Raw genomic sequence first — 11024 nt, 5'->3', positions numbered from 1 at the left:
GCGTGCATCTTTGACCAGGAGGGCCATGGCAGCAATTATGCAGAAGCAAGGGGGGAACCCAGCTGCTACTGGATCTAGTTTCTTGCTAAGATAGGCCACTGGCCTTCACCAAGGCCCCAGAGTCTAAGTCAAAACTCCTTTAGTCAGCCCTGCCTTTCCATCCACATACAAGTGGAAGGGCTTGGTAACATCTGGGATGGCCAATGCTGGGGCACACAGTAAGGCTCTTTGTAATTCCCAAAATGCTCCTTCTGCCTCAGCTGTCCACACTCTACCATAGTGAGCCCTCCCTTAGCCAGTTTGTAGAGAGGTTGTGCCATCTCCACGAAGGCGGCATCCACAGCCTGCAGGAGCCTGCCGTCCCAAGAAACTCCCTCTTGGAGATCAAAGCCTACAGTACCTGGTATTCCCAGGCTGTCTTCCATCCAAGTACTAACCAGGCCCAACCCTGCTTAGCTTCTGAGATCAGACGAGATCGGGCACGTTCAGGGTGGTATGGCTGTAGACAATCATAGGGTTCTTACATGATATTCTCAGATGAGTGTACGTGACACTCTGTGTAACATGGAACCATCCTCCCCTTGCTGGAAGAAGCTGAACTTTCTCATACCCTACTGTTACCTTAATCTTCCCAGGCTTGTTTAGCTACCATATCTCTCTCGTTCACAGTTACGTTGGCCCCTGGCCTTCTTGGGATACTGATGCCTTGTGGTCATACCCATTCTGTACAAAGGAGGAGGTAGTGGAAGGTTTCTAAGTGCTTGGAACAGAATTATGTTTCAGACAGATGGACATGTCGTTCAAAGATGTAGAGGCTGCAGAGAGCCAGCATATTCAGGAACGTGTCAGCAGCTTCACATGTATCAATCGGGACAGGTCCCTGGCAGCCTCTGATGGCCAAGATTTAAAGCCTCAACTCCCGAGCTCCTCCAATGGGCCCTTGTGTGACCCATCAAGTCCAGACATCAGAGAAGAGGGACGGGCAGCTCATGGAGCTTCAGAGGGTTTTCTTCCCCTTGAAATATGACTTCCTAGACTCAAAGTGGACCCTCAGACTCTCGCTTTTCTAGGTCTGAAAGCCAACACAGAGGTGCTGAGGCTCATGGGCATGCATGTTCTAGCATGGGGGTATTGGCCACCTGGCAGCAGTGCTGCCTCGCCTGAACCCACACCGCCCACTCCCCAGGCTGTGCTCCCAGGGGCAGCAACACTCAGCAAGGGGAGGCTACCCGGCCCTGCTGCCAGTTACTGATTCCAAGTTCCTGACGATGGACGAAGGCACATAGGCACACCTTTGAGCCTACCCACTTCTGCTGGGTGCTGAGCCAGAGTCCAAATTCATTGCACAGAATTTCCCCTGTTCCATATCCCAGATTCTGGGTGGAGGAGCCCAGAGAGAACAGCTGTGATCTGATCTGCCATCGGAGCAGGGCTGTCCCTGGATGCTGTCCTGCTCGTGTCCCTCACCGGAACTTAGGAGCATCTTATCTAAGGTCTGTCTGTATAAACCCTGGACCAGGCTACTCCATGGAGTAGATGACCGTTATGCCATATGACGCCCCATGAGATTCAGGGTGCAGTCCATTCAGACTCCATAGCAGAAGCGGTGGAGCCATAGAGATAAATTCACACAGTCAGGCACTCTTCAGATTCAAACAGGTTGTACATCCTCCCCTTTGGGTATCCCTGGCTAATGGGAGGTGATCAGTCTCCCCTTCCATTCTTTTACAAATGGATTTAGCTCCGACAGTGGCCTCGGGCCTGTTTTTCTCTCTTTTTACATATCTCCTACTTTTTACATACAGAGGTGCTTTTCTCATTTCCATCAGTCTTAATTACACTTAACAGAATTTTGTACTCTTAGAAATACCTTAACCTCTACTGAAGACTGAATATAAACCAATTGTGAGTTGTTACAACAGAATTTTTTAGATGGCAAATTTATCAATCAGTTAAGCACAGAATGTGTTCACCAGCAGATTTCAAAAGTACAAACCTAGTTCCAGCAACCAGCACCCTAGCACTTCATCCCATTTGGTTAAGATCTATATGTCCAACAAATTTAACTCCATTTGTCATTCAAGCAACCCTTCACAGTTTCAGGTTACCAAAGAATTCGGAAGCCACTTTAACAATTACTCATTAAAACCTTGAAACAGACAGTTAACCATCAGCCCAGCCATCCCTTCACCAACAGACCTCATGTTCCACCTGGGCCCATTCCACTTCAGATGCCATGCTTTCCCTGCCAGCAAGGGGGAGGGGCTAGGCAGTCCACGTCAGGCCAGATAAGGCAAGGAATTCCCCAAAACAAAAGAAGTTTCGGCAGCTGCTTGGGAATATTCCTTAAAGTCTCTGTCTCGAGGTCGGATCATCCCGCAGTGCCAGTTCTGCTTACCAAAAGTGGCCCACTAGGCACTCATATTCCATGCCCGGCTCCAATGAGCATAAACATTGGACACCTCAACCCGGCATTTGACTAATTCCAGTTGGCTCGTTATAGCCCTTAACACACGAAATGAGTGAGGGAGAAGCCCCACATCTATTATGAGGAATGGAGAGATGAAAGCCAACGTCCCCTTACTCTCTGCTTGCCACATTCCTTTAACCATAACAAACAACACAATAGACAACAAAAAGACAAAGACAAACGAACAAACAACCACAACCCCAGCGGCCCTCATCCAGAGCCTGCTGCTGGGGGCACTTTCTTGGTCCCCTGCAAACACAACAAACCACACAATAGACAACAAAAGAACCAAACAAAGACAGCTGCAGACCCAGTGATTCTTACCCAGAACTTGCCACTGGTGGGGGCTATCTTTATCCCCCAACCGCCTAAGGGCACTCGAACCCCTCAACTGTCTAAGGGGAAGTGGGGGACTCATATCCCCCAACTGTCTAGGGGGACTCGAACCCCCCGACCACCCAAGGGGACTCGAACCCCTGACCACCCAGGGGGACTCGAACCTCCTGACCGCGCAGGGGGACTCGAACCCCCCGACTGCCAAGGGGGACTCGAACCCCCTGACCATCCAGGGGGACTCGAACCCCCTGTCGATCTATCAGCAGAGGGATGGGGCATCCCCGCATCCACTCCAGCCCTGGGGAGCATGGCTGTGTCCAGCTTCTCCCCGGTGGGCTATATCCTGGAGCTCCAACCAGACAGACAGATAGGATCCCAATACCCAAGACGCCAATACGTCAGATCCCAATACCTCAGATCCCAATATCTCCGATCCCAATACCTAAGATACCAATACCTCAGATCCCAATACCTCCGATCCCAATACCTAAGGTCCCCAATACCTCAGACCCCAATACCTCCGGAGGCTTTTCCTAAAAATTCCAATGCTGGCTCAGTTGTCGTTTGATCCCGGACGAGCCCCCAAATGTTAGGGTCCGTGATCAAAGGAATGAGACTGATACAAAGCGAAGGTCAAGAAAAACTTTATTTTGCACCAAGCATCAAGAATCAAACTGACCGGTCAGAACTATCTCTTACGAAAAGGCGACAACGATGATCCCGACAAGGTCACTCGAAACAAGGCCACTCCAGACGAGGCTGCTCTAGATGAGGCTGCTCTGCACATGAGGCGGCTCCATGATTGGAGCCGCTCCCAAGAAGAGGCCACTCTGGAAAAGGCCACTCTCAGGATGAGGCCGCTGCTCGATGAGGTTGCTCCCTGGACAAGGCCGCTCCCAAGAAGAGGCCATTCTGGACAAGACCGCTTCCCAGACGAGGCCACTCCCGACGATGAAGAGGCAACGATGACAGCGACAATGACAAGGAGGACAACCCGGATGACATAGACTCTGCTCCCCACGATGCCACTCTGACAAGGCTGCCACCCAGAGGAGGCCACCACTGTGGACAAAGCGGCTTGTGGCTCGCGGTGGTGAGGCATTTTGCGGTGAGGCTGCAGGCGGCTTGGGGCCTCCGGAGGCGGGACCACTGGAGGCGGGCCGCAGGCGGCTGGAGGCTGCAGGCGGCTGGAGGCTGCAGGCGGCTGGAGCCTCAGGCGGCTGGAGCCTCAGGCAGCAGGACCACTGGCAATGATTATAGCTCTTACAAGAGCTGTTACAGCTCTTCTGCTCCACCGACTCTTCCTTCTGCTCCCACCACAGCTCTCCTGCTCCCCTGACAGCCTAGCACACCAAACTTTATGGGGTTGGTTGAGCCCTGCCCCTACACAGGTGGCCAATCGGATCTCAATTCACCCTAGTGGATATACATGCACCCCACCGATTGGATGTCTTCACCCAGACTGCACCACCCCTACATCCAGGGTCCACAAGCAAGTTCCTCTGGGAGGGGCAGGCCCTTACTCTGCTGCCACTGCCTTGGCCCACTACCATGAGACTGCCGCCCTGCTGGTCCTGCCTTCCCACACCATTAGCACCAACTCCAGTACTGTCCTGCTTCACCCCCCCCAACTATGCTCCTGACCCACTGTGCCCTGCCAACGCCACTGCCACCCCACTGCACCTCCCCAACCCCCCTGTGACTGCGACCCAGTGACATTGCTTCCCTGCTGCCTGCCGCCTTCCTGCTGCCCTGCTCTGCCCTCCCTCCACTACTACCTGGCCCGAACTGCACACCCCTCACTTGATGTGGCCCCAACAAACCCTTACCCCACCACTACTCTGTCCCTGTGACTCTTACAGCCATCACTGCCAATGGGCTTCTGCCCAAGGTCCAGATGCTGCTGTTGCACTGGCTTCGCAGCCCGGCCTCCTTAACAGTTACCAGGCCCTGTTGCCACGCCCACCATGCCAGGTGTCACCACACTGGACCCCTCACTGGTCCTGTCTCCTCCCTGCCACCTTCTTTCTAGCTTCACCGCCCCTCCCCCCAGCTCCACAACCAGGTGCTGCCCTGCTGCCCAACCCACTTTTCAAGGGATCCCACTCTTGTTTTCTTGCCTCCCCTCCCCTGCCACTGCTGCCTGGCTGCCCTGGCCAAATCTCAGCCTTACAGGAGGTCCACCTACCCCATCAGGCTGGAACACAGGGCCTCTTTGCACTGAGGTTAAGGGACTGGAGGGGGAAGGTCCAGTGTGCTGATCTCACTCATGACTTCTGAGCTCTCTCCCTCCTGAGAATTCACCTATTTCTAGAAGTTTTCAAACCTAGGTAATCTTCTCCCTAGTCTTCCATAGGAATGCCTGTTCTTTTGCTCATTATGGTAATTTCTTCTGGCACTGCTGCACCAGCCTGGGAGTATCTATGGCTGAATCATATATTTTGGTCTTTTGAAATAACTCCTTGCCCATTCCCATCAATGCTGATATCTGACCAGTATTATTTCTTGCTCACTTGCACCATCTAATACTGCAAAAAGATGTTCAATAGTAACAATTCGTCACATTTCCCCATTCCTGATTTTAGAAATGTCCTCCCTCCAGCCACCCCATTAGCTATTTTCCTGACTGTGGGAATGAATGCTATGTGTGTGGAAGACAGTGTGTTCTCACAGCATGAGTGTCTCTGTTTCTATTTTATGTGGCCTTTATTAGAGCTTTGATATCAGTTTAGTCAAAGCATCTTTAAAGGTCTAGTGAGATCATGATATTGTCACTGATGATTAATAAGATACCATATCTTAGAGCATTTATCAATATGAAATCCCACTCTATATTCACAATAAATTACTATGGTCATAGTTTATGAATATATTAATCTGATATTGAAATATCACTGCTGACATTTTATTTAGAACCTTTGTACCAATATTTCATTATACTCTGCAATTTTCCTTTTTCTGTAATTTATGTATCAAGTATATGTAACAATATATTATTTCTTCATATAAGAATTTAAATGCTTGATGTTTTTCATTGTTTTCCATATACAGTATTTACATATATGAAGAAAACATGTGAAACTATGGTATCTGAAGACTTGTTAGTGATGCTTGTGAAGCTAATGCATCTTATGCTTTTATGAGGAGTAGTTCCTAAAATTATTGTCTGTTGTTTTCCTAAGGATTTGTTCTGTTTATTCATTTTTAAGGGAAATATTTTTCTCCTAATGAAGTAAGATTTTTATTTAATATTAATACAGAGTAATGCTTTTTTAATATTAATACAGGTTATGCTTTTTTGCCCTTTTTATTCACATGTCATTTCTCATTTGCAGATATGTGTATTATCCATTTTCATTCAAAAGTTAGTAACTGAGAATGAGCAAAATTAACAATACAGGAAACAACATGTGTTGGAGAGGATGTCGAGAAAGGGGAACCCTCTTACACTGTTGGTGGGAATTCAGGTTGGTGCAGCCTCTTTGGAGAACAGTGTGGATATTCCTCAAGAAATTAAAAATAGAACTTCCCTGGGGCACATGGGTGGCTCAGTGGGTTAAGCCGCTGCCTTCGGCTCAGGTCATGATCCTGGGGTCCTGGGATCAAGTCCCGCATTGGGCTCTCTGCTCAGCAGGGAGCCTGCTTCCTCCTCTCTCTCTCTGCCTGCCTCTCTGCCTACTTGTGATCTCTCTCTGTCAAATAAATAAATAAAATCTTTAAAAAAAAATAGAACTTACCTATGACCCTGCACTCCTGGGTATTTACCCCAAAGATACAGATGTCATGAAAAGAAGGGCCATCTGTACCTCAATGTTTATAGCAGCAATGGCCACGGTCGCCAAACTGTAGAAAGAACCAAGATGCCCTAAAATGGACGAATGGATAAGGAAGATGTGGTCCATATACACTATGGAGTATTATGCCTCCATCAGAAAGGACGAATACCCAACTTTTGTAGCAACATGGACAGGACTGGAAGAGATTGTGCTGAGTGAAATAAGTGAAGCAGAGAGAGTCAATTATCATATGGTTTCACTTATTTGTGGAGCATAATAAATAGCATGGAGGACATGGGGAGATAGAGAGGAGAAGGGAGTTGGGGGAAGTTGGAAGGGGAGGTGAACCATGAGAGACTATGGACTCTGAAAAACAATCTGAGGGTTTTGAAGTGGCGGGGGGCGTAGGAGGTTGGGGTACCAGGTGGTGGGTATTATAGAGGGCACGGATTGCATGGAGCATTGTGTGTGGTGAATAAATAATGAATACTGTTTTTCTGAAAATAAATTAATTAATTAAAATAATTAAAAAGTGCATACTTTGAATTGCAATATAGTATTTGAAATCCATGTAATATCTAAAATACTTAGGTGTCAGACCAATATGACACGTGTACAGACAAATTTCAGGGACTTTCTCCTGAGGGTAATTCATGTGGCAGTGGGAGGGACCATCTAACTGAATCCTGAAGTGAGATAGTTTCCAAAGACCATCAGTCCTGCCCCAGATGTGCGTCTGCCTCACCTCTGTGTTCCCATGCTCCCATGTGAGGACCTGAATGAGGACATGCAGGAAGAAACATGGACCTTCAACAGAGCATTGCTTTCCTTGGGTTGATGCATCTTCTCTGTATGAGGTAGTTGTCTATTTCCATACATCTACCCACATACATGTATCAATTCTGTTTCTGGTCTTGAACAATGGTAGGTATTAAAAAGCAACATTAGGGACAAAGTTATGAGCAGATTCTCAGAAGGAACATAGAAAAATGTAGCCCTGGGAAAGGCTCTTTCTGGACCAGCTGAAGAAAGAGGAGCAGAGTCCTTCATGGAATTCCAAGTGAAGGTGAGATTTGACCCCTATCCTCTCAGAGTTCCAGGTGATTACATTGAGAGTAAATAAGTCAATTAACAGATTGGCAGGAGAACAAATATTTGGGGATTCCTTGGAGAAAGAAAAGGTGAATCAAAGGAGAGCAGTGTGAGGGAGGGCCAGCTAAGGCAAACAGAAAGAACTCTCTGCCCGGATCATCACAGGTTCCCCACACAGAGCACCTTCCCCTCCACAGAGGAGCTGTCTGAGGAACGTGCAAAATGTGGTGGAGTGAGTCATTGAGGGCGATATGAAATTGTACAGGCAGAGAGAACCGTGGGTAGATTGATCCAGTCACAGCTCAGGTCACTCTCAGAGAAGTCCCTATGAACTGAGTGACTTGTCCCTTGTGACCTGTCACTCACTATGTCTTCCAGTTTGAGGGAGGTCCACCTCTTCACTCCTCTCAGGGCACCCCACAGATCTTCTTCCCATCAGAAAATCCCTTTCCTAACTTGCGCTCCTTGACATTTGGTCACCTGGACAGGGATGTTGATTATGCTGACTTCGTAGTTCCTGCTCTTCACTGTCCAGAGTGGGAGCGTGTGGAAGTTCTGGAATCCCACATGGAGTGGGGCTGAGTGTGCTCAAGCTCCTGCAATGGAGGGCAGGGACTTTTTGAGATACACTTGGGTAGTAGGTGGTGTTCTCATGTGCATGGCATGCTGCAAATTGAAGAGGGGCCATAGAGGAAATATGATAACACAGCCTCCTGAGCACCACAGTGGGTTTGCGGATAGATTATGCCTCCTTCTTTCCCTTTGTTCTTGGGGATACAGTCGGGGATACAGTCATTCATGCCAACTTGTGTCTGCCATTCACTGTGTCTATTCCCTGCAACTCCCTGGGCTGGTGATGTGTCTAGTCACAGGAAGAAGGAAGAGATAACCTAGGTTTTCCCATGGGCTGAGGGAAGAGCAGCATCTGAGCAGTTTCTCCAGGGGGTTAGAGGAGTCACAGTGCAGGACAGTCCCACATGGATGGGGGTCATTGCTCCCAGTCCCACTGAAGTAGGTTCAAGCTCTTCCCATCTGTTAATGGGATGGAAATCAGTCTCTGATCTCTTGACAGGCATCCAGAGCCCCCTTGTACCTCCATAATCACAATCTGCATTTAAATCTAATTAGGGCCTTGGGGCTCCTGGGTGGCTCAGTGGGTTAAGCCTCTGCCTTTGGCTCAGGTCATGATCTCATACTTCTGGGATCAAGCCATGCATCAGTTTCTATGATCAGCAGGGAGCCTGCTTCCCCCACCCCACCCTCTGCCTGCCTCTCTGCCTGCTTGTCATTTCTCTCTCTCTCTGTGTTAAATAAACAAATAAAATCTTTAAAATAAATAATCAAATCGATAAATAAATAAATCTAATTGGTGCATGAAAATTCAGTTTTTGAATGACAGAATTGTATAAACCAGTTACTAACTTTTTTTTATGATTGGCTATATATATATTTTTTTTTATTTATTTATTTTCAGCACAACAGTATTCATTATTTTTTCACCACACCCAGTGCTCCATGCAATCCGTGCCCTCTATAATACCCACCACCTGGTACCCCGACCTCCCACCCCCTGCCCCTTCAAAACCCTCAGATTGTTTTTCAGAGTCCATAGTCTCTCATGGTTCACCTCCCCTTCCAACTTCCCCCAACTCCCTTCTCCTCTCTATCTCCCCATGTCCTCCATGCTATTTATTATGCTCCACAAATAAGTGAAACCATATGATAATTGACTCTCTCTGCTTCACTTATTTCACTCAGCACAATCTCTTCCAGTCCTGTCCATGTTGCTACAAAAGTTGGGTATTCATCCTTTCTGATGGAGGCATAATGCTCCATAGTGTATATGAACCACATCTTCCTTATCCATTCGTCTGTTGAAGGGCGTCTTGGTTCTTTCCATAATTTGGCGACCGTAGCCATTGTTGCTATAAACATTGGGGTACAGATGGCCCTTCTTTTCACGACATCTGTATCTTTGGGGTAAATACCCAGGAGTGCAATGGCAGGGTCATAAGGAACTTCTCTTTTTAATTTCTTGAGGAATCTCCACACTGTTCTCCAAAGAGGCTGCACCAACTTGCATTCCCACCAACAGTGTAAGAGGGTTCCCCTTTCTCGACATCCTCTCCAACACATGTTGTTTCCTGTTTTGTTAATCTTGGCCATTCTAATTGGTGTAAGGTGATATCTCAATTTGAAACTCCCTGAAGGCTAGTGATGATGAACATTTTTTCATGTGTCTGATAGTCATTTGTATGTCTTTATTGGAGAAGTATATGTTCATATATTCTGCCCATTTTTTAATATGTTTGCCTGTTTCATGTGTGTTGAGTTTGAGGAGTTCATTATAGACCCTGGATATCAACCTTTTGTCTGCACTGTCATTAACAAATATCTTCTCCCGTTCCGTGGGTTGCCTCTTTGTTTTCTTAACTGTTTCCTTTGCTGTGCAGAAGATTTAGATTTTGATAAATTCCCAAAAGTTGATTTTCACTTTTGTTTCCTTTGCCTTTGGAGACATATCTTGAAAGAAGTTGCTGTGGCTGATATCGAAGAGATTACTGCCTCTGTTCTCTAGGATTCTGATGGATTCCTGTCTTACATTCAGGTCTTTTATCCATTTTGAGTTTATCTTTGTGTACGGTGTAAGAGAATTGTCGAGTTTAATTCCTCCACATATAGCTTTCCAGTTTTCCCAGCACCATTTATTGAAGAGACTGTCTTTTTTCCACTGTTTATTTTTTCCTGTTTTGTCGAAAATTATTAGAAGATAGAGTTGAGGGTCCATATCTGGGCTCTCTACTCTGTGCCACTGGTCTATGTGTCTGTTTTGAAGCCAGTACCATGCTGTCTTGGTGACACAGCTTTGTAATAAAGCTTGAAATCAGGTAACGTGATGCCCCCAGTTTTATTTTTGTTTTTCAGCATTTCCTTAGCGATTCAGTGTCTCTTCTCATTCCATACAAATTTTAGGATTATTTGCTCCAGCTCTTTGAAGAATACTGGTGGAATTTTGATCGGAATGGCATTAAAAGTATAGATTGCTCTAGGCAGTATAGACATTTTAACAATGCTTATTCTTACGATCTAAGAGCATGGAACGGTCTTCCATCTTTTTGTGTCTTCTTCAATTTCTTTCATGAGTCTTCTGGAGTTCCTCAAGTACAGATCCTTTACCTCTTTGGTTAGGTTTATTTCCAGGTATCTTTTGGTTCTTGGTGCTATAGTAAATGGAATCGATTCTCTAATTTCCCTTTCTGTATTTTCATTGTTAGTGTATAAGAAAGCCACTGATTTTTGCACATTGACTTTGTATCCTGCCACGTTGCTGAATTGCTGTATGAGTTCTA

The 11024-nt window shown here is 46.8% G+C and overlaps 1 non-coding gene across 1 annotated transcript; it reads right to left on the bottom strand.

Moving 5' to 3' along the window:
- Window positions 1-388: 388 nt before the first annotated feature.
- LOC131832736 (5S ribosomal RNA) lies at window positions 389-507 on the bottom strand. The gene has a single exon (XR_009354149.1). It is a non-coding gene; the product is annotated as a 5S ribosomal RNA (ribosomal RNA).
- Between the last annotated feature and the right edge of the window lie 10517 nt (window positions 508-11024).

Source organism: Mustela lutreola, chromosome 5 (genome assembly GCF_030435805.1).
Source record: "Mustela lutreola isolate mMusLut2 chromosome 5, mMusLut2.pri, whole genome shotgun sequence".
NCBI classification, from domain to species: domain Eukaryota; kingdom Metazoa; phylum Chordata; class Mammalia; order Carnivora; family Mustelidae; genus Mustela; species Mustela lutreola.
The sequence above is the reverse complement of the archived record's forward strand: the minus strand, read 5'-3'. Positions and strand labels throughout refer to the sequence as shown.